Here is a 24,022-nt window from a genome sequence, read left to right as displayed (position 1 = left end):
AAATAAAAATACATTCTCTTTGAAAAATGTTTGGATAAGTTATTATCATATCTTGTTTTGGGAACAAATTCCGCAACCGTTTTCTTTAAACGATTACTCTGATTTATAAAACAAAGCATAAACAAATCGGTCTTTTCTGGCCGTGGTTTTGGGGATGTCACACATTCATTCAAGGATAATTACTGTTTTATACTGTTTCTAGCTTGTAAACAATATTATACAGAATTGTGAGGCTCTACTTCAGTATTGTACCCTTAGGTGTACATGGATAAATCCTTTTAGTATAACCAGAGTCTCCTGGAGGGAGAGCGTGAGATTTGTGAATAGATTTATTCGGGATTGACAATCCCACACCTGAACTGCTAGCTACAGCTAGGCGGGCACGCCTGGGGTGAACAAATGTCATTTAGCTTAACGCCTGAAGAACGTTATAAAGGTCTCTAGGTCATATCAAGTATGGTTATACGACTCGCAAAATAAGTATAAACTAACTTTGGTTTACGGACTCTACTCTTCATTTGTTTTATTTTAGTAATAAAACTACCTTCATATATACACTGATGGTAAACAGGGATTTCTAAACTTGCATCTCTACCTGTAGGATGGATAACTTGTTTTTATGGAAAATATGGGATTTTCCCAGGATAACACTAGCATTTGTAAAACTGATGATTTATCTGCTACTAATAGATACTCTTTCAACACTACTTTTCATAAGAAAATATGGGATTTTCTTGAGGAACACTTTTCAAAAGAATCAAAGAACCTCTTCCACCAAAACTAAATGCTTATGAACTCACCAGCTTTATGCTGATATTCTTTTAAACTGCTTGTATTCTCAAGAAATCGGTAAACAGGTACTCCTTGGATTTAGAGAAGCCGGAGCAATAAGAGTCTTGTTTTTATATTTTTACATACTTATGATGTACCTAAAACAAGTTTTCAAACTTATGTAAACATTTTACTTATATATGTATCCATTGTATTGGTTGTGTTGCTATGTTTCCTATTATTCATTGGTTGCGATGCTAAACATGACGTCCTCCGCCCCGGAACAATTCCGCCTTTCTGGTTTCGGGGTGTGACATCAAAGCATTTCCGAAGAAATGTATTTCATTCCTTTTAAAACTTTGGGATGTCATCGTTAATACAGAAACATAGCATGAACAGACCATACATTCATTTACACTAGTGATCTACATATCCTTAATCTCTCAGTGTAAAGTAGCTTGGTATCGACACCTGTGATAGAAATAAACTTGAGTGGGTCAGGTTGGGAAACCTGGTGAGTACATAGGGTTTTCAACCCACAAAAATATAATCATGTTTAATCATTAAACAATCAACCCAATTATCCATCCTCATTATCTTCTTTTTTTCTTAAGGATCTATCCTAAGAATCATTTATTATCCACTCATTCATTCCTAAGGATTGTCCTAAGGAATAGGCACGAAGTCCATCGTTTGCCTAATGATACATCTGTCAATGCTATCTATTAAGCACAACTGCTAATATTATCATTTAGGCGCAGCTGCCAGAATTGTGACATTCTTTATTATACACAGCTGCCGATATTGTCCTTTAAGCGCAGCTGCCAGGGTTATGATGTTCTCTATTAGGCGCAACTGCTGATATTGTCCTTTGAGCATAGCTGCTATGATGTTTAGAGTACATCGTAGATAAAAACATCTACATGTTGTGGCACAACTGCCAATGCTCATCTATAGGGCATTAAGTCCAATGCTGCCAATGTTCACCTATAGGGCACTATGTCCATAACTGCTAATGTTCCTCTATATCAACTTTCATCCCTTATCATTCATCTACCCATGTTTTATCCAAAATATTTTGTAGATATAAACATATACTGTTTAAATCATTTAAAACATGTATAAGATCGTTCATCTAGCATAGATATCAAGTGAATAGATAATATGCACACATAGCACGTAATTTATATAAAATACTTCATATCTATGTGTAAGATGAAAGTAACTATGCACTCACTTGTTAAGGTGGTGATTCCGAACTCAGAGAACGCTTCACTTCTATTAATTTACTTTCCTCTGACGAAACCTAGTATCATTACCACTAGATTTTACTCTAATATTTACCGTGACTAATTATTAGTCTTAGTATTATTATTATTATATAAGCGTTAAACAATACTTTCCAACCACTATGTACAGACAGGAGCCAAACATGAAACACCGGAGGGCAGGACCATTTTAGCATTTAATACGTTCTGAAATTCAACAACCCTATGCGGCCCTTCAAACCAGATTCCCCGAACCGCGAGTAGTTAAAAAGATATTATAACGACACTTATATAAGTCATAATACTATCCCAAATATTTATTACAAGTTCATAATAACAATACTAATTTTAAATATAAGCTATACTTAAAGTAGGGTAAGGGTGTTTGGCTAGGAGCCGGGCTCTGCAGGGGCAGAACTTCGTCGCTGAATCTTTCTAAAAAAGATTCTTGCAGTGTTTCAGCGCTCACCTTACTATACTAAAACTACAGAAAGAGAAGTCGAATCACAAGGGACCGAAATGCTCTGTGGATAAGAAGAGAAAGACGCTTGAATCAAGAGAATGGTGCAAGAAACATGAGAGCCTAGAGGGTCTTATTTATAGTAATTGAATTTTCAAAAACTACCCTCTATAGTTACTTAATGACCTTATAGTTATATAAATGACTAAACACCCATTTATAATACTATTTTAGATAGACTTAATGATATTTGTACTAAACTAATGTCGAAAGTACTCAACACTAGTCTTATAATGACCGCATCGTCGATACCTTTCTAATGATATATACATATGTATATATATGTATACGTATATATGATTTATACTTTATTTTAATATGTAAATATGTTATTATAATTTATAACTCGTTCATACGAACTCCGTTTTTGATGTTCTTTATATCGACGCATAGCTATCGACGAGATCTACAACTTTCGTTTAGACTCTGTCGGCTAATTTTGACTTTATTTTTCGTCCATATTTTTATAAAATTAAATGATTTTGCTAAAATCATAACTCTTTCATACGAAATCTGTTTTTGGCATTCTTTTTCTCAAAATTCCTATTTTAAGGAGTACTACGATTTTCGTTTTGGTGGCATTAGCTAAAAGTCAACCATTCTCTTCGTAGCTTTTTACGTCATACATTCGTTGTGCGGGGCTGACATTTATATCTTATAAAAATCATATCTAATTCGTACGGAGTCGGTTTCTATGAAATTTATATTTTCGGGATCGGGGAGAAGTGTACTTTCTAATAATCACGAAACACATAAAAATCATATCTAATTCATACGGAGTCGGTTTCTAAAAATCATATCTATTCACACTGATTTTTTCGATTTACGGACGATTCGACTGATTTTTTTTTCTATTTATATTATAATAATCATGAAACACATAATATTCACATAATTATTCTTTATTACGTGAAATATGTTACAATTGTTGACCTTAACTATTACTTTGGTTAAGATTATTTATCCTAGATAATACAAAAAATCATTTTTAACGCTTATTATTGACTAGCCCGAATTTGCGGCTGTTACAACTGTAGCTCAACACTTATTTGACGTATGGACTTATGTCCTTAATTCTGGTGCTGATAGGGTGACTGGGGGTTCTGATAAAGTAGGTTGGTGTGAAATTGTTTTTCTTTATTATCCTCTATGTCAGTAATATGTTGCCCCATTTGCGTGATTGGAAGAGATCGGACTTGGGACGCAACATATGCATCTCTATTTCTATGCATCTCTCTCTGTATGCATCTCTCTATCTATCTATGTCAGTCATATGCTGTCCCCTTTGTGTGATCGGAAGATCCGACCTGGGACACAATATATGCACCTTTCGATCTCTCTAACCCTCTATCTATACTAGTCATATGTTGTCCCCTCTCCGTGATTGGAAGATATCTGACCTGGGATAGAAGATATGCATCTCTATATCTGTCTTCTCTCTCAAATAATTGAGCACTCACCTAAAGTAAAGAGCTCTTTGGAATCCCTTGATTGCTAGAGTATGTCGTGAAGTGGGGAACACGTTCTAGTGAGCTTAAAATTGAATTGGTTCATGATTAAAGGTTGTCTGTAGATCTTGTTGCTGAATTTAAGTGGACAACAATATCCTTGGTTGTCGTCAGCATAACGGTCTATTTAGGAATATAATCACAATGTCTTGTCATTTATAATTTGTCAAACTTGTCAATATCCTTTGTGTTTAAGTGGACCACAATATTGGTGATTGACTAGAGCTACTCATGCGGGTGTGTGCTGATAAACGATATTAAATTGCTTGACAACTTTGATCCCAAAAGTTTTAAATTTAGTTATTATTTTTGTTTTTGTTAAATTTGTTCATATTTTTTCTCTCTGCACAAATTTAGGGGGAGAATTAAAAATTTCAAACAAAAATCAAAAAATTTAAAAAATCCAAAAAAATATTTATTTCTATTTTTATTTTTTATTTTGGAAAAATCAAAAATCCAAAAATATTTTATTTTGAGTGTATTTTTAACTCTTAATTACTTCTATTGTGTGCTAAGTTTATATTTACTTTTATTTTTATCTCAAAGTTTCGTTTGTCATAAAAAGCTAATTCAAAAAGAAGAAGAGACTCAAGGAGACTGTATTGGAATTTTCTGAGCAAGGAGAAGAAACTTGGAAAGGAGTTGATGGTCATTACACTTCACTCTATTTTCACAAGGAATTGAAGGATTGAAACTGTACAAATTGTCAGTTAGGCAGTATCTTTGTAAGAACTGTCGTATTTAAGGAATTAAAAGTCTGAAACTGTACCGATGTCATGGCACCAGGGCGATGCACCTCGCAAGGCACGATTATCGTTGAATGTCTCGCCAAGGGCCAAGTTAACTTGTTTAAATTGAAAAACTGTATTGAGATATTTGATGTAGGATATACAATGGCTAACATCAAAAAGGCCATGAGTAGTTCTCCGATACTCAACAAATCACAGTGCGTTCCTCCGTGTTCACACATATACTGCAAGTAGTCTCCTTCTGGTCCAAGGCTGGGTCCTTGAACAACTATGGTGAGAAGAGTTTTTATGACTCTATGATCCACATGGATTTGTTTTTGTCATGGTTACTTTCAAGACGCATATGTGATCGACAAAGAACACTCATTTGAAGGAACAAGAAGTGAAGATTATTTTTCAACATACAATCTTTCAACCCCAGAAGCAAGGTGAAGATGTACATAAAGTTATGTGACAGATTGCATTGAAGCCTCCTCAATCAATTTGCTGCTATCTATGAACTTGCTGAAGTGATCCAGAAGAATTGGTCTCTCTGTAATTATTTTCTCTGAAGTATTTCAAAGCTGAAAGTGCTGATTTTCAAGAACCTTTACAAGAAGCATCTACACCCAATGTGCTTTCAAGGTCAACTCTTTGAAGGAAGTCCAACTGTTCAAGATAAAGTCATTCCTGCATAAATTCATATGTTCATCTTGAAGTTGTGAAGAAATCGAAGATTAAAGCTAAAACTCAAGATCAAAGAGAAGAATGAAGAGAAAAGAAAGCTATAAACCAAGGGGGAGATTGTTAGGTCATAAATGGTGGTTTATACTTTGCTTTTCATAAGCTATTAGAGTTCTCGATCTAGGACCTAAAACACCATGTTTTGGTGTCGTTTGGACCGAAATCACATGTGATTTCGGTTAGGCTTAATGTTGTCTTGTTTGAGTTTTGGGCTGGGCCTTTGTTATTAGGTCTAGGTATATATAGTGTTATTTTAGCCTTGTAAAGTGAGATAGACGTTTTTGGGTGTTGCCATAAGCCAAGTACATGTTCTAGAGAGAAACAGAGACAAAAACCGAGTGTAATTCGAATCTTATGTACCAGACTAACATCAATATAGTGTGCATTGAAGATTCATTTTGTGTTCTTTATTCTATATCACGTTTTGCATTAATCACTAGATTGAGATTCCGCACAAATTCTAGTGAATCCGATTGATACGTCACAGTTTGGGGTTTTATAGTATTCTTATTTATAACCTACAAACTTCGATAATGAACAAGTTTATTCTCACGAAATTTGTTTCTCGTTATCAATTATTCTTAATGTCTCTAACTCAATAATTTTTGTTTCAAAGTTGTTTAAGAGATTAATTCTCATGGTGCTTTTTTTCTCTTGCATGCGTTTTTACCTTTAGGTACATTCTCATGTAAAGTCATTCTGACAGAATTTAATCTTGAATTTCAATTATGTCGGAATGGAATATCAAATTTCGATTATGTCGGAATGGAATCTTGATATTTCCTTTGTGATTTGTGCATTTTCTACAATTCTTGGTTATAAGTTTGGGTATAATTCACAAGTCTGCAGATTTGTACAAAGGAGTTTAGTTTTTTCTTTTTCATTTGGTAATGAATTATTATTTCAGAATGACTTGAATAAGGAATCAATGATTGATCATACAAGAGAAAGACTTGGAATTGAGTTCAATAACAAGTTACATTGAAGAAGATTAAGTGTAAACAAGTTGATTATTTGGTCAATTGAAGAATATTAAGTGCACTTGTTCAATAATTGTATATTTGAGAATACTATTCTTAAGAATTTTATTCATTTGATGACATTTTGTTAGAATATGTACAATTATATTAAAATGTATCAGTCTATAAGAATATTTATGATTTTGTATTTAAGTTCGGATGTGTATGAATATATTAGAATGTTGTTATTATTCAATTTTAGGTTCAAAAATTTTATTATTCTTCATTAGTATTCTAAAAGAATAACATTCTAACAAAACAATATCATCGAACATCATTCTAAAGGAATAACATGTTGACAGAAGTACAATTAAATTAATTAAAAAAATCAGAATTCAAAATTACGATAATAAAAAATTCCTTAAAATCTGAAAATTTCCTTTTTAGATTTGTGTTTCCTAATTTGAAAGTAAAGGAAATGTATATTTTTACCATTCTTTTGATTAAATGGTATTATTCTATTTTTTTAATTTAATAATAGGGATAAATGTCTTTCTTAAAATAACTAAAATGATTAGTCGACAATATTACACAATAATTAGTTAGTATACAATAACTTAAGCCTCTCTCTCTCTCTCTCTCTCTCTCTCTCAATATATATATATATATATATATATATAAAATTTGTATTTAAATATTTAGTAATATCTAGTGGTGTTCATAAATATCTGCATCTGAATATCAGATCCGAAAAAATCGAAAATCCAATCCGAAATTATCCGAAATTTCAGATATCCAAAATTCGGATATCCGGTTATTCGGATTCGGATTCGGATAACGATTTTAAAAAAAAATTCAGATATTTCGGATATCCGAAATACATATATATTCATAATTTTAGTTATTTTTCAATATTTTGTTAATCAATGACTTTAATGTAAACTACAAAGTGGCTAATTAAATAAAAAAGCTAAAGGAGTCGTATTTTGATATGTATTGATGAACGATAAACCATCATCAGACCATCATCCATCTATACGTTTTTATATAAAATGAAATTAATCTTTCTAAAATCTTGACTTTTACCATTTATCTATTGTTTGACTAATCTATATATCTATTAGGAATTGAGTGATTAAACCAATCAACCTACATATCTCATGTAAATCTAAAATTTTGGAGCCTAAACTTGTGGAGTCAATTATTTGTCCTATCGTCGTTTTGATGTAGTTTTTGTTGATTTATTAGTTAATTTCTTTGATTTATGGTTTTTAATTTGTTTCATAGTTAATCTTTTCATTGATTGTTATTATTTTATACGTTAGTACTTAAAGGTTCTAAAATTACAAATTCCGAATATCCCATTTAGGTATCGGAATCCGTATCCGAAAATTCAGATATCTGAATTCCGGATATCCAAAATTTCGGATACAGATTTCGGATATCAAAAATTTACTATCCGAAATTTTAGATATCCGAAATTCGGATATCTGAATTTTCGGATATTCGGTTTTGAACAAACCTACAAATATCATTATAAACAATCAAAAGAAGTTTTGTAGTTGTAGTTATTATTTGTTAATTCTCAAGGACAATGTGATAATTTTATAGTCCATGTAATGTATGTCTTAGCCATACCAAACCCTAAATAAATAATTAATTTAGTTTAGTGTTATGTTCTATCCAGTTCCATCTACTACCTTAACTTCTTAGAGTGAGTTTTTATTTGTCGTGATTCCTTTTTTGGTACCCTTTCCATTAAGGAGGCAGCCCGTAATCATTACTTATAGCCAACTCATTACCATTAAGTTAGTTCATCCGATTACCTAACGATTAGTTTGAGAAAGCACTTCGATACATTAGAGAAGAATAGTGTCAAATATTTACTATGACATTTCTATTGTTTTGTTGTCCCACAAATTTATAATTAGTTATTTATTTATTATTAGTATTGAATTTAATTATATATTAAATTATATTATTAGGTTGTTATTATAAAAGATAGATGAATATGTTGAGTATAATGTATTTTCTGTATTTTTTTAATATATATATATTTTAATTTTTATATTTATAAAACAAAACAATAATTGAACCCATTATCATTACTTTTGTTTTCTAAGACAACTGATAATGTTAAAAAAAAATTTGTCGATTGATGATGCTAAATAACTTTCTATTGAAATGAATAACGAACAACTATTCTTTCAAAAACATCTCTTTCGTATAAAAAAATACAATTTGTTGAGAATTCAAATATTCAAGATGTCGTATTTTCAGCCGATGAGATTTTTAAAGTTAATTAATACGTAAAATTATATATTGTATTATGGCTCTTTTGTTTTTATTATTTGTATAATAATTATAGATTTATGATAGTACTATTTAATTTTTTTAAAATATAATAAGAAAGTAAAGGTTCGCTTTTAATTTTCATTCAAAATCAACGGATTTTTTCTGTTCTTTGTTGTTGTTCGGTTCGAACCTTGGACACCAAGGTAATAAGGTAATATTAAAGTAGTTGTTTACCTTTTTATAGTACAACAAAAAATACACGTATGAGACAAGAATAAAGAAACGACAAACCATGTACATGATCAAACTACACCAACAAAACAAGAGACAACAGCACACCCGATAGCAAATTGCTTGACAACCAAGAAGGGTAAAATCACTGAATCCGATGATACCACTCGGAAATATAGGTACAAAGGGGCAGAAGCATCGAACACCAAATGGCACTGAACGTTGCATCACCTTCCAACAACATCAGTAATGATGAAAGCACCTATTCATTTGATAGAAAGATACCCACCAAAACACTTAACGAAACTCCTAGATAAGTAGTCCCCAACAGCAGCAGATGATAACAAGAGAGACACAACCACCAAAGCAGAAGCGTAACATAAATCCAGCTTCCATGATCCATACAAAGTGAACCATAGCTAGAGCATGTGGTGTTACTAGCCACCAATTAGACACCAAGACCGAGTGTCAACCCCGAACCCTTAAACTTGGTTTCAGTGATTGAATCAATGCGCTCTCTCATCTCCTCTGTCAAGTAATTTTTCCAATCTCCCACCGTCCCTTTCCTAAAATAATTCTGATACTCCACCACCAGCTGTGTAAACATCTGAACACCCCCACCCTCCTTATTCACTTCAAGATTACTCAAATTCTCAAAGTTACACAGCTTCACAATCTCTTCCACCACTCCTCCCTCCTCCTCTTCCGCCGTGAAGGGCATTCCCATGAACGCCGCCAACTTCTTGAGCTCCACTGACGGTTCCCTCTTGATATCCTCATACTTTAAGAACAAGATCTTCTCAGGTGATTCCTGGCTTGCTTTCCAATACTCCAACACATGGTCCCAAAAAGGTCCGAACTCCGAGACTCCATTGCAGAAAAGCTCGTAAGCTTCATTAAACGAAATGGGTGTACGTTCCTCCGACCGGATTTTGCACATGAAGTGCCACTTTAAAATTAGCACGTCTTTAGGGTCTCTACACACGTACACAAACTTGCATGTTGACAATGGTGATGTCATCGAGATCGGAAACAAGCTATGAGCAAAGTGTGTGGCGAACAATCGAGGAGAAGGGAGAAGCTCGAACTTAGATACCGGATATTCCAGAAGAATTTTAGAGTCAAGGGACGGGAAAATACCGTGGGGTCCTGTGCGGTGAATAGGGTGGTCGGAAAACTTGTAAAGGTGGCGGTTGGCGGTGGCGAACATGAGAGCTCTAAGCCAGGTGGTTCCACACCTCATGAAAGCTGCGAGGAAGATGTCAGTGGATCGGGGATGGAAATAGTCGTGGATCATTAATAAGCTTTTCAGAGCTGCTGGGCTCAACCAGAAACCTTTGTGTAGGAAGATGTTTGTGATTCTCCAGCCTTTGTCTTTCGGCAGAGTTGCAAGAAGGTCGTTAAGCTTTTCGTGTAGCAGGTTATAATAGGCCGCTTCTTCTGTTTGGATTTGGTCTTCGTCAATAACGTTACTGTTGTGGCGTGGATTTCGATTGGGATCATGGTATATCGGCAAGGACTGGATTTTTGAGAAATTTCTCGACATGACTGGATTTTTTAGAGAGTGGAGAGACTTCTCAAATCTCAAGTATATTCTGAGAGTGGTTCACGACTTCACGATAAACATGAAATATATAAGGAGTTTCCTTTATACTATTATAGCGATAGATAAATGTCAATTCTTTATTAACCGACTCCTCCTGCATAAAATTAATTTGTTAATGTACGGCATGTAATATATATTTAATATTTTATTTATAATAGGATTATAATTTATTATATAAAAGAGCTCATTTATATTTGTAGAAACAAACATGTAAAAAGAATAATGAATTTTAACAAATATTTACAGTCTTATATTTGTTTAGACATATATATGTAAAAAAATTTAAAACCAAATTTATAAATAAAAAACTCAAAAATCATTAATGAAAATAAAAATATAAAAAATTCAAATTTGTAAAATAAGTAATTTTATAAAAAAAACAATTTTGATAAAAACTAAGTTAGAGAAAAATAGAAAAGAGATTACATAAAAAATGTAAAGTTATGAAAAACATTTCTTATATTAAAACTATGTTCTAATATATATATATATATATATATATATATATATATATATATATATATATATATATATATATATATATATATATAAACGAATTTGTTAGAATTAAGTTGGGAAAGTTTTGATTAAAAGGTTTAATGGTGCAAAGTTCCTAACAATTATTATAAAAAAGAAAATGGTAAAAAATTTATATAAAAATCAAATTTAAAAACAATGATAAAAACTAAAATGTGAAATCGTAAAAGAAAAAAAAACATATAAAACATTTTTTCTAAAAAAATTAATTTATAATAAAAATTTAAACCAAATTGGTAACAAAATTAAAACTTAAGCTAAAATTTAGAAAAAAAAATGTAGTAAGCTAATAAAGAAATTATGAACCATTTTTGTAACAAATTTCTCATTTTGCTAAAATTATAAAATTTATATAACATTAGATGGTTGGATGCAGTTTATCCTGGACCCGAGGATTATGAATACTGAAAAAGAAAGAGCAAACCGATTTGATCATCAATGGTAGGATGCAGTTTATACGAGACCCAATTATTAGAATATGTTGAATTATTAAATTGAGATTGGTAGCATTTGAAAAAAAATATATGATTATAACATTATTATACATGGTATGTTTTTCTTCTTTTTTTTCTTTTTTTTAAATCTACAACTACATAAAACACTACATTTAATAATATAAATACAATAACTAATAAGATACATATATGTCTGTTGCGACGTCGTTCCATAGGTGTGAATCTGGCTGGCAAAGGAATCCCCCAAGTGGAACCTGTAATCACAAACGAAAAATATGCCAGACGTTCTCCAGGAGGGGATCCCGGGAGAACGCTCCGACGCTCTTGTCAACAGATAGCGTAAGGCTTTTAGGTAGTATCTTAGCGAGAGAGTCCACAGAGAACATACCTCCTTTAGTAGTCCTTGGCGTTTCTTATATAGTTTGTGCTTTTTAGACGAGGGGGGACCATAGTAACAGTTTTTGGCATACCGGGTTTTGATTGGCCTACACGTCCTTATCTGAATTGCCCTCTGCCCTGGTTGGTGTAGAGAGAATCAATGGTACTGGCATGTGCACGACCATATTGACGTCTGCCTCCGTACGCCAGCTCACGTTCTTGCGTGGAGATTAAGGAATCTTCTTTTGTATGACAATGGATGTCGGGGGTGGCCAACCTTCTCGTCTGTCTCGTCCTCGATGTTGGCTTCTACTGGATATCGGGTCTGGCCAGTTAGTGTCGTCTAGCGATTTCTCCGTAGATGCATTCAAACCAGTGGTTGCCTCGCTATGACTGGATGTCATTTTTTTAGTCGTGTTTCGACGGACCACTATGGGGTACGTCATCAAGCCCTCTAGTCTGGTAGTGATGAAGCAGCGTAGCGGGTCATCATGTGCTAGAATCATAGACACATATGTCGTTCTCTCACTTGTCGAGCAGTTATTGCTTCTGTGAACCGTTATGCTTTTCCTGGGTATTTGATTTTCCATGATCTCTATCCATAAATACCCACCTTCCACATTTTACGCAATCTTCTTTTCTTATCAGTTTCCTTCTTCTTCCCCCGTTATTCACCTCTCAAAAAAGATGGCTCTCCCTGTTTGCATGATTTCTTCCCATGGTATTATCCCAACTTCTAAGTATGTTGAGACTCTCCGGAAGAAGTACGGCTTTCAGCCGAAGGATGGCCTACTTGTTCCGTTGGATGGAGCCTCCATCCTGGAACCCCCTCCGGGAAAGGTCGGAGTTTATGTCAGGACCTTTGATGCTTGCTACCGACTTCCAATCACTGATTTTCTCGATGAGATGCTTCAAAAGAACGGGGTTAATGTTTACGACCTTATCACTAATAATGTAAGCAAAGTCGTTGCTTTCGAGATGCTGCGTCGATTCTTAGGTTTTCACCCAAGGCTGACGGTGTTCAAGAACATCTTCCGTTTTTCTACTGTTGGTGACAAATTTACTTTTTATGCCAGAAGAATGCTCACATCCTTGTTCTAGACGGGAAAAGCAGCCCAAAGAACTAGCAAAATCATTGGTTTTAGGTGAATAGTTCTCGTGTTAGAGGTCTCTATGTTCGAACTGAAGCGACTTCTAATATGTAACATCCCGTTTCCAAATAAACCCTAAACCCCGGGATGTATTTAATTATTTTATTTATTTATTTATTTATTTTTAGCCCTAAAGCAATAATAATTTAATGCAGTGTTCACCGTAAGAAGTTAAAGATTATTGTTTCTAGACAGTGGAGTGTAATTTGTAACATTTGGACTAGATATGTAAAGATTTATAGAAGTAGGGGTTGATTGGTAAATATTGGACTTAAGCTGAAATGGGTTCTTGGAGGAGGGACTAAACTTGTTAAATGAATTATAAGTTCGAGGAGACGCAAGGACTTAAACCCGACGCCCCCTTTGTCTTCTCGGTGGAGTGAGCACACATCAAACCCTAACCCTAATGTGTTAGCTAACAAACACCTTATTCCTCCTACCTCCAGCCGCCGTCATCACCATTTGTTGCTGCTTAGAATCACCGAGCGACCACCAACGTTCCTTGGCTGACCGTCGATTACCCCCCCCCCCCCCAAGATGGAAGAGATCGAGACCGACGAGGAGTGGAGGGCGACCTTCAAGTGTTGTTGCTTTCGTCGACTACCATTCGTTGCCGCTAACCCCAGACGCCGCCCAACTCCTTCGCCGAACACCGTCACTTCAACTTCTGTCAACGGGAACGAGGGTCGACGAGCTGCACGTTGAGATTGAAGGAAGCGGGAGCGAACCGGAAACTCATAGATACTGAAACCATTCTCTGGTGAGGACAAGATGCAACCCCTCTCTTCTCCATTTCCATTTCTGAAATGCCACAGCTCGCTTGACCGCTACCATCGCTGCCATGCGACTGTCACCCTGTCGTTTCTCCGACTACCACCTGCCACCACGAGGGTGGTTGTGTTTGTGTGTATTCTCGCATGAGTGTATATGTGTGTGTTTCAGTTGTATGTTGTTGTATGGGTGTTGCTAGGCCGGAAAAACCGAAGAAACCCACCACCACCACCACCACTGTGAGGTGGTGGCTGCCACCTCCTACCACAGTCTGCCACCATCTTGGTGGATTTATTGGGTATTTTGTGTTTTTTTGGTGCTAGTGTGTTCATGTATGATTTTAGGAGCTTTTACATGTGTTTGGTTGTTGGATTTATCACTCGAAAACCACCACTGTCGCCGTGAGGTGGTGGCTTCCACCGCCCCAACGCCGTTGACCACCACTGTAACACCCGGTCTCAGGTACGCATTTAAATTCGAGCCAACTTCATATTTTACCCTTGGACTCGGCGAGTTGGAGGCCTAACTCGTCGAGTGGGATCGACTCCGGGTCGGGGGATTAAGTGACCTACTCGACGAGTCGGAAGACCGACTCGGCGAGTAGGAGCTGTCCGAGTAAAACCCTAAATTGGAGGGTTTGCATCCTATTTAAACAACTTATGAGGCTTCCACCCCAACCTCCATCACCCCCAAGTTCTGTCCTCGAAACCCTAATCACTTGTGAGCATCTTCGAGCTATATTGTGCCTTTGCATCTTGGTTTGAAGCTAGAAGAAGGGAGGGAAGTTTGGTGAATCGAGGAGCAAGTCAGTGGGTTCTGAGTTTGGTTGCATTTCCAGTGTATTTGAGGTAAATAGCCACTATCTTGACCTCCTATGTGTTAGATCTAATTTGGGGATTGAACCTTGGCATCTTTGAGGGCATTTCCATGTCATTTCAGATTTTAGGGTGTAATGTAGGGTAGAAGCTTCAGATCTGGAACCTCGGAGGGTCCTCATGGCATAAAGGTGCCATCTCTATGGCCATGAGAACCCCATGCATGTAATAAACCCCATTTTTGGTCCTTCAAGCTTAAAAGTCCCATGCATGCACGTAAAGTTCATGACTTTACGTGTTATATCGGCCTTAGGAGCCCAGATCTACCTTTTCGATGAGCTTTGTACAACATAAATCGAGTAATGGACTTGGACATAAGTAGACTCGACGAGCCGCTCTTGGGACTCAGCGAGTCGGGGGTTTGGTTCTCCAATATTCTATGATTTGAAGGGATCCAGTTAGGTTTAGAAGGGATTTAGATGAGTCTAGAAAAAGGACTCAACGAAATAGACGTAGTTATGAACCTGGAAACCATGGGACTCGGCGAGTGGATGAACACACTCGACGAGTCCAAGGCAATCTCCCAACCCATGAAGACGGACTCGACGAGTTGTTCATACAACTCGGCGAGTCACAGACTAGTCACATTCATATGGTGAAGATGAACTCGACGAGTTCAAGGACGAACTCGGCGAGCCAGATGAAGATAGTCCCGATGTCATGTTTGAAGGAGAACTCGTCGAGTTCTTGCTAGACTCGACGAGTAGAGTCGGGGTTGGGAACAGGTGAAAGAATAGGGACTCGACGAGTTGATGAATCAACTCGGCGAGTCAGGTCAACTGGGTGTTGACTTTGACCAGGATGTTGACTTTAGCCAGGGGTAGTATGGTCATTTTACCATAAGAGCAATTATCAGTTTCTGACTAAGTATCTTTATGGAAATTATAGTCGGAGAGTCGCCGGAGCAGCAGACAGAGATTCCTCACTCAGCGTTTCAGCACTCAGTCATACGAGGTGAGTTTCCTTCCAGTAGGAACGGGTCTACGGCCACAATGCTGGCCGATTTAGATGATAGTAGTTCCGGATTTCGGTCCGATGTGGGGGTGGTCCCGAGAAGTAGTTATGTATGCTTGATGTCTTCGTGATTCATGCATGTTATGATATGTGTTATATGTTCTGGACTCCGGTCTGATGCCAGGCCAGCCCGATGCAGTATAAGTGATTATGTTTATGTTATGTTCAGTTTATACCAGACTTCGGTCCGATGCCGGGCGGGGCCCGATGCGGTGGGCGGGTGTCACACCCTCAACCCAGACGACGGAAACGTTCGGGGGTGGAGGACTTCATTTGTAGTATCACAACACATGCATCATAGTAATCAAAGTACAAACAACCATTGTATTTAAAAAGTATAAATATTTACATGTGTTCAATCATTGTATATTGACACCAACATAGTTATACAAAAGAAGATATGACTCAAAATAGCTCCATCTTCTCAAAAAGATCGGGGAGTACTTGTTTATTGTTTCCCTGAGAATACAAGTAATTTGAAAAGGGAGTATCAACATAAAGTTGAGTGAGTGCATAAGTGTTTATGTTTAAAAAGGTGTCTCTGTATCTAGCATATGTAAACTGTTCTAGAAAATCCTATATTTTCTGTTGTATATGAAAAGTAGTTTTATTCCCATAAAACCGTTCTATTTGTAAACCAATGTTCTGTATTTGTAAAACTTGTAACTGAGAGTGAGCTTGGCTTCACCAGCTGTTATTGAAAACTGTATTGAACCATTGTAGTTTATATTCTGTAAACTGGTACTTTGAAGGTGTACTTACGTTAAGTTGATTATACACTAACGTATTGTTAATATCTTTTTAATGAGTTATTATAACCATACTAAGACATGATGGCCTGAAACAAACGCTTTGTGGGTGTTTAAACTGTTGATAACAATTGCCACTCATTGGCGTGTATGCCTGACTGTAGCTAGCAGCCTGAGTGCGGGGTTGTCAATCCCGATATAGATCTACACACAACTTGTTTCCATCCCCTGGATGGAGATTCTGGTTATAATGTCAAGACTTTACCTTGGCTGTCTAAATGAATTAAACAACCTGAATTGAATGACTCATAAAAAGCATATAAACGTTACATGTATATTAGTCATGAAAACCCAATCATTCTGAAATAAATGATTGACAGTATGTTCTTGAATTAGTATTCTGAACATGTATTTGACAAGTGTAAACCCTTGATTTGTTCTGAATCAAAACCCTTGTTTCTTGTAAAACAGTGTATTCAAGTATGCTTGAATCATGAATTATTGTTCTATGTATCATAAATTATACCTATTATAATTTATATGTACTTTCTGAATGGATATTTAACTATTTTTGCATGTAACCCCTTGCTCAACATGTTACAAAGGTAGTTGAACTGATGAAATAACTTTTATATTTATATACATACACAATTATATATATAAGTAAAATTTAAACGACACTCGGACAAATAACCGGTACTATAAACCCATATCCAAAGCCTTTTAAATCTCATTTATATATATATATATATATATATATATATATATATATATACAAATATGAATTTTGGGGAAAAATATAAGTTTATAAAAGAGTTTGATGTTTTTAGTATTTTTGATGATTTAATGTCGTTTTATTATGATTTCAAATCATGATTTTATAACACAAAGTTCTTGTGTTAGACTTGTATTCCCCCCCTTAAAACAGTAGAAATTATGAAAAATACGGGGGTATGAACTCACTTGATAGGGGGTGATTTGGACAGCGTTTCGTTTCCCATAAATGAGTTTATTTGACGAAAAACCGGCTTTAATCGGGCAGAGTTTCGAATGGAGAGAGGTTAACTTTTCGGGAATCTCAGGGGTTCGAGGCTTGCTTAGGGTTTTAGACTTGATACCGGGGCTTTAGGGGTTGTATATAACTTTGTGGAAGTGGAAAATATGAAAGTGTGTGAAATTTGGGGTGAAAAGTGTAAAATATCCGGAGGGTCTCGCATGGCTTATATAGGCCGAAGCCTTGGATCCGAGGCTGTGGGAGGCTGCCGCGTGTTCGGACAGGTGGTGAAGGGAGAAGGCTCGCTTCGGACAGGTGGCTCGGAGGTGTTGGCTTCGGAGTGGACCGAACTTCGGTCCAATGAGGAGGTGCCACGAGTGTCCGAGGGGTGTGTCCTACGAGGGTGTCGGAAGGTAAGTGGACCGCGACCTTGGTCGAATCAGAAGGCGCCACGCGAGACTTCGGTCCAATCAGCAGACGACACGTAGCGGACACGGGGAAGCCTCGCATGCGAGGTGACGTGGCCGAAGGTCAGCCATGCGAAAATTCCCGGTTTTCAACATTTCTCGATTTTGTGCCAAAAACTTGTGAAAATCATAATTTTCGCATACGAGCTCCGTTTTCGACGTTCTTTATATGCACGCATAGGTAAAATTATACTCTACGACTTTCGTTTAGACTTCGTCGGCTAATTTTGACTTTATTTTAAATATTATTATTTTTAACAGACCGGGATAGGAAATCCGTTAAAAATTCATAACTTCTTCATCCGACGTCCGTTTTTGTCTGTCTTTTTACCGTTGTAGTACTATTGATGAGACCTTCAATCCTCGTTTAGGTTGCGTCGGCTAAAAATCAATCGATCTCTGTTTCGAGTTTTTAGATGTTCACTGCTATACTGAAACTTAGAAAAATCGTAACTTCCTCATACGAAGTCAGATTTTTGCCGTTCTTTTTATGAAAGTTCACGGTTTAACATAAACTACAACTTTCATTTAGATTGTTATGGCTAAAAAGCCTTTTATTGAAAATTCAGTTTTTACACTGAACAGTGTTTTGCCGATTTTGTCGCGGATCTTCGATTGGTCATAACTTCTTCGTTATAACTCGGATTTTAGTGTTCTTTATATTTTTGGAAACCTTGTTACAATCTCTACCACTTGGTTCATCCCAATCGAGATTGTTTAATAATTTATTTTTGAGGGTCAATTATGTAAATATACACAGTATGCTAAAATTTCTCTTTATTGTTTTAAAAAGAAATACAAATTGACCTACATTATTACATAGGTTTGAAATAACGGTTTGTTACATTATCCCCCCGTTAGAGAGAATTTCGTCCCGAAATTAGTATTATAGATAGACTAGGGAAAAATATGTGGATATTTCTGTTGCATTTGATCCTCCCGTTCCCAAGTGAATTCAGGTCCCCGTTTTGCATTCCAGCGAACCTTCATTATCGGGATACGGCTTTGTTTGTTTTTTTAACTTCCCTGTCTAGAATCCCTGTCTAGAATCTCTACGGAATTCCAAGCGTTTTCTCCTTTTGTCAGCGTAGCTTTTCTGTCTATCTCTGGAAGCTTTAAATCGCTTGCGAATTTGTACGATCTTCTCGGTAGTTTATCGAATAATTTCTAGACCAGTGAGAGCACTGTCAGGAGTTTGACCTCTAGCTAGCTGCGTGTCACCCACTTCAGCCCAGCACAGAGGGGATCTACACTTGCGGCCATAGAGGGCTTCGAATGGAGCAGCCTTTATGCTAGTGTGATAACAATTGTTATAAGAGAATTCAACAAGGGGTAAATGAATATCCCATGCCTTTCCAAAGTCTATCACGCAAGCTCGCAACATGTCTTCTAATGTTTGAATCGTCCTCTCACTTTGTCTGTTGGTTTGTGGATGGTAGGCTGTACTCATGTCCAGCCTAGTTCCCAGAGAGTTTTGTAAAGACTGCTAGAAACGAGAGGTGAATCTACTATCTCGGTCCTAAATAATAGATATTGGTACACCATGCAGTCTAACAATACCCCTGAGGTAAGTTCTGGTTAGTTTCTCCATCTTGTCGGCTTCTTTTATTGGTAAGAAGTGTCCGGATTTGGTTAATCTGTCGACGATTACCCAAATAGTATCATAACCACCCGAAGTCTTGGGTAATTTGGTTATGAAATCCATTGTAATCCGCTCCCACTTACATTCAGGGATTTCAGGTTGTTGTAATAAACCTAAAGGTTTTTGGTACTCTACCTTGACTTTGGCACAAGTAAGGCACTTGCCTACAAAGGTAGCGATTTCGGCCTTCATGTTAGGCCACCAATATAGTTTCTTAAGGTCCAGATACATCTTGTTTGAACCTGGATGAATGGAGTATCGGGTTTTGTGTACTTCATTCATAACCACGTCTCTGTAACCACCGAACTTTGGCGTCTAGATCCGGTTCATGAAATAATAGACTCCATCATCTCCGACTTCGAAGTTCTTATCCATTCCTCTCAGAGTTTCACTTGCCACATTTTCGGGTTTCAAGGCTTCAAGTTGAGCTTCTTTGATCTGTGTGGACAGATGTGAATGGATTGTCATGGTTAACGACTTGACCCGGCGTCCCGAGTATTATTTTCTGCTAAGGGCATCAGCTACTACGTTAGCTTTACCAGGGTGATAAAGAATTTCACATTCGTAGTCTTTCAGTAGCTCCACCCATCGTCGTTGTCTCATGTTCAACTATTTTTGATCGAAGATATGCTGGAGACTTTTATGGTCCGTGAATATTGTGCATTTCGTGCCATATAGGTAATGTCTCCAGATCTTCAGAGCAAACACCACCGCTCCTAGCTCAAGGTCGTGTGTTGTATAGTTGACTTCATGCGTCTTAAGTTGTCTTGAGGCGTAGGAGATAACCTTTCCTCTTTGCATAAGTACACACCCAAGCCCTTGATTTGAAGCATCACAGTACACTACAAAGTCCTCTGTCCCTTCAGGTAGAGACAAGATCGGTGCACTGCACAAGGTTTGTTTGAGCGTTTGGAATGATGTTTCTTGCTTCTCTCCCCAACTAAAAGTTACACCCTTTTACGTCAGGGTGGTAAGCGGTTTAGCGATTCGGGAGAAATTTTGGATGAATCTGCGATAGTAGCCAGCAAGACCTAAGAATTGTCGGATTTCTGTAGGTGTTTTGGGTGCTGGCCAGTTTTCAATTGCTTTGATTTTGGAAGGGTCCACATGTATTCCTTCGGAAATGACCACGTGACCTAGGAATTCAACCTTCCTAATCCAAAACTCGCAATTTGAAAACTTCGCATAGAGTTTTTCTGTCCTAAGGGTTTGTAATACTTGACGAAGATCTTGGCCATGTTCCTCTTTTCTTATTGAGTAGATAAGGATGTCGTCAATGAAGACTATGACGAATTTGTCCAGGAATGGACGACACACTTTGTTCATTAGGTCCATGAACACAACAGGTGCATTCGTCAATCCGAATGGCATCACTATAAACTCGTAATGACCATAACAAGTTCTAAACGCGGTCTTGGGAATGTCTTCCTCCAAAATCCATAACTGGTGATACCTAGATCTTAAGTCTATTTTCGAGAAGTAGTTCGCACCTTGAAGTTGGTCGGACAGATCGTCAATGCGAGGCAGAGGATATCGATTCTTGATGGTAAGTTTATTCAGCTCGCTGTAGTCTATGAACATGCGGAATGATCCATCCTTCTTCTTTACGAACAAAACCGGTGCTCCCCAAGGTGAGAAGCTTGGTCTTATGAAACCTTTACTAAGGAGTTCGTTAAGCTGGCTGGATAATTCTTGCATTTCAGAAGGTGCAAGACGATAGGGGGATTTGGCTACAGGGGTAGCTCCAAGAATTAAGTCGATTCAGAATTCGACTTGTCGTTCGGGAGGTACTCCTACAAGATCATCGGGAAAAATATCGGGAAAGTTGCAAACCTCAGGAATGCTCGCGATATCTTTCATTTCTTGCTTTTTGTCTACCACGTGAGCTAAGAAAGCATAGTACTATTTGCGAAGGTACTTCTGTGCCTTGATGCAAGAAACGATCCGAAGGTTCGTTCCAGGTTTGTCGCCATAGATAATAAGAGTTTCATTAGTTGGCAAGTTCAAGCGAATAGCTCTTTCATAACATAGGATGTCGACATGGTTGGGGCACAACCAATCCATAACTATTATGATGTCAAAACTTTTGATAGAGACCGACATAAGGTCTATTGGGAAAGAGAAGTCATTCAAGGTAAGGGTACATCCTATGTATATATCGTTGGCGGATTCGGATTTCCTGTTAGCCATTTCTACTGTGAAAGTTTCATTTAATGGTTGGGAGTTTTGATTTAGTAGATGTTTAAAATTATGGCTCACGAAGCTCCTCTCAACACCACAATCAAATAGAATGCATGCATAAGTATTGTTGAGAAGGAACGTACCCGTGACCACTACAGGGTCTGTCACTGCTTCTTCATGACCCAGTGCTAGAATCATCCCAACTCCACTGACATTTCCAGCTTTTGGACAATCTTTCTTGAAATGCCCCACATCACCGCATTGGTAGCATGCTTGACCTACTCCAACGGCAGGTACTTGGTTAAGTGGTTGAGGTGGTATTCTATAGAATCGGGCAGTATGCCCTTTCCTGTTGCAGTTATGGCACTGCATTTCTTGGCAATTTCCATTGTGGTGTAAATTGCACTTGTTGCATTTAGGGAGGTTACCAGCATAGGGCTTAGTTGGTGCAAGGTTATTAGGGACAACAGTAGGTACAGTAGCAGGTATGGTAGCAGGTACAGTAGTAGCATGGACTTCCACTACTTGTTGCTTCTTTGAAGGTTCCAGAGGAGATTTGCCCTTCCTCTTGTTCCAGCCCTTCTTCTTGCTGTTGTTGTTGTTATTGTTGCTGTTGTTGTTTCCCTTCGGTTGTTCTGGTAGAGCAACCACTGAATTTTGACGGGCTCCGTGGTCGATAAGAGATTGTGCCAGCTCTTTGGCACTGTCAAAAGTAACAGGCTTCAAAGCTAAAACACTTGACTGAATTTGGGGCGACATACCCCAAATATATCTCTTAATCTTTTTGCTCTCCATAGGAACCATATCCGGACAAAGAATTGCCAGATCACAGAACCTACTGGTATAGGTTGATATGTCAGAACCAACCATTGTAAGACCCCAGAGTTCTTGCTCCAGTTTCTGTATTTCCTATCGCGGACAGTATTCCCGCATTAACATGGCTTTTAGGCTCTCCCAGCTGATAGAGTTAGCCAGTACCAGAGTAAGTGACTTAATGTGGCCATTCCACCACGTTAGGGCCCTATCTGAAAAAGTACAGGCAGTAAATTTAACTTTGCTACCCTCCGGACAGGAGCAAATTTCGAAAATTGCTTCTGTCTTCTCTATCCACTTTCTTAGTGCCATAATTCCCCCAGTCCCGTTAAAGGTCCTGGGTTTGGCATTAGAAAAATCTTTATAAGTGCACTCTCTCAAATGCCCATGAATCTCGCCATGGTTAGAAGGATGTGCACCAACTCCCGACCCACTAGCACCAAGAGTATTGATATGAGACATGGCAGCCGCTACAGCCGCCGTGACCGCTGCTTGAAACATAGCAGCGTCGAATTGAGGAGGTGGTGGTGGGGGTGGCATCGGTGCTTCATTGACATTGATATGTATTGGATTTCTACGAGGAGGCATCTTTTCTATACAAGTTAAAAGATAAAAGATGGTAAGATATCAAGAATGAATATGAATTTGATATCTCTGAACGAAACACTTAACTCAACGTGAATCTTGTAAAGGATTGGAAATAGAAATCTATTGCAAAACAACTTGCAACAGGATAATATGAAATTGAATGGTTATTTTTCAAAGAGTATGAATGTACATGTCGATTGTATTGGTATATTAAGTACATAAGGTACGGAAAACTTGACCTTAATGCAGGACTATAATATACCCCAATACTGAGAAAGCGTCGACATCAAACCGACCTACCGAAAATAAAATTTCCGCGGTCGTATTGAAAGCATGAAAAATAACACTGGGAACAATTCTGTGATCCAAAACTTTGGAATAGGATGTTTATGAGAATTGTAATAACTCTTGTTGAAGTAAAGTGCTTATTGTTTTATTGATACCCGGTTTTATACATATCGTGAAAAGTAGTATATACATTCGATATAGAAAGTAGAAAGTAGAAGTAGTGCGAACACTACTTGCGGCGGTTGCTACGACGGTTGCTGGGTTCTGCTTCGTCTTGTGCTTTCCAGTGCCTTTCTTGGGCAGCTTGATGCTCTCTCAATTCTCTTAGCTATGATTGAGCAGCGTTGAGTTGCCTTTGAAGGGCTTCAGTATGGTGCTGGGTGTCATCCTGCATTTCATCAAGACGAAGGATATCTGCAGTGTTAGCCTGCACAACCGTATTCACTTGGAGGATTCAATTAATCGAACTCCTTGATTGATCGAATTGCC

The 24,022-nt window shown here is 37.3% G+C and overlaps 1 pseudogene; it reads right to left on the bottom strand.

The window, feature by feature from the left end:
- Window positions 1-9,042: 9,042 nt before the first annotated feature.
- LOC145168829 (cytosolic sulfotransferase 12 pseudogene) lies at window positions 9,043-10,626 on the bottom strand (annotated as a pseudogene).
- Between the last annotated feature and the right edge of the window lie 13,396 nt (window positions 10,627-24,022).

This window comes from Lactuca virosa, chromosome 4 (assembly GCF_052849685.1).
Source record: "Lactuca virosa cultivar CGN04683 chromosome 4, Lactuca_virosa_CGN04683_v6, whole genome shotgun sequence".
Lineage (NCBI taxonomy): Eukaryota > Viridiplantae > Streptophyta > Magnoliopsida > Asterales > Asteraceae > Lactuca > Lactuca virosa.
This window is presented reverse-complemented; position numbering and strand designations above follow the sequence as displayed.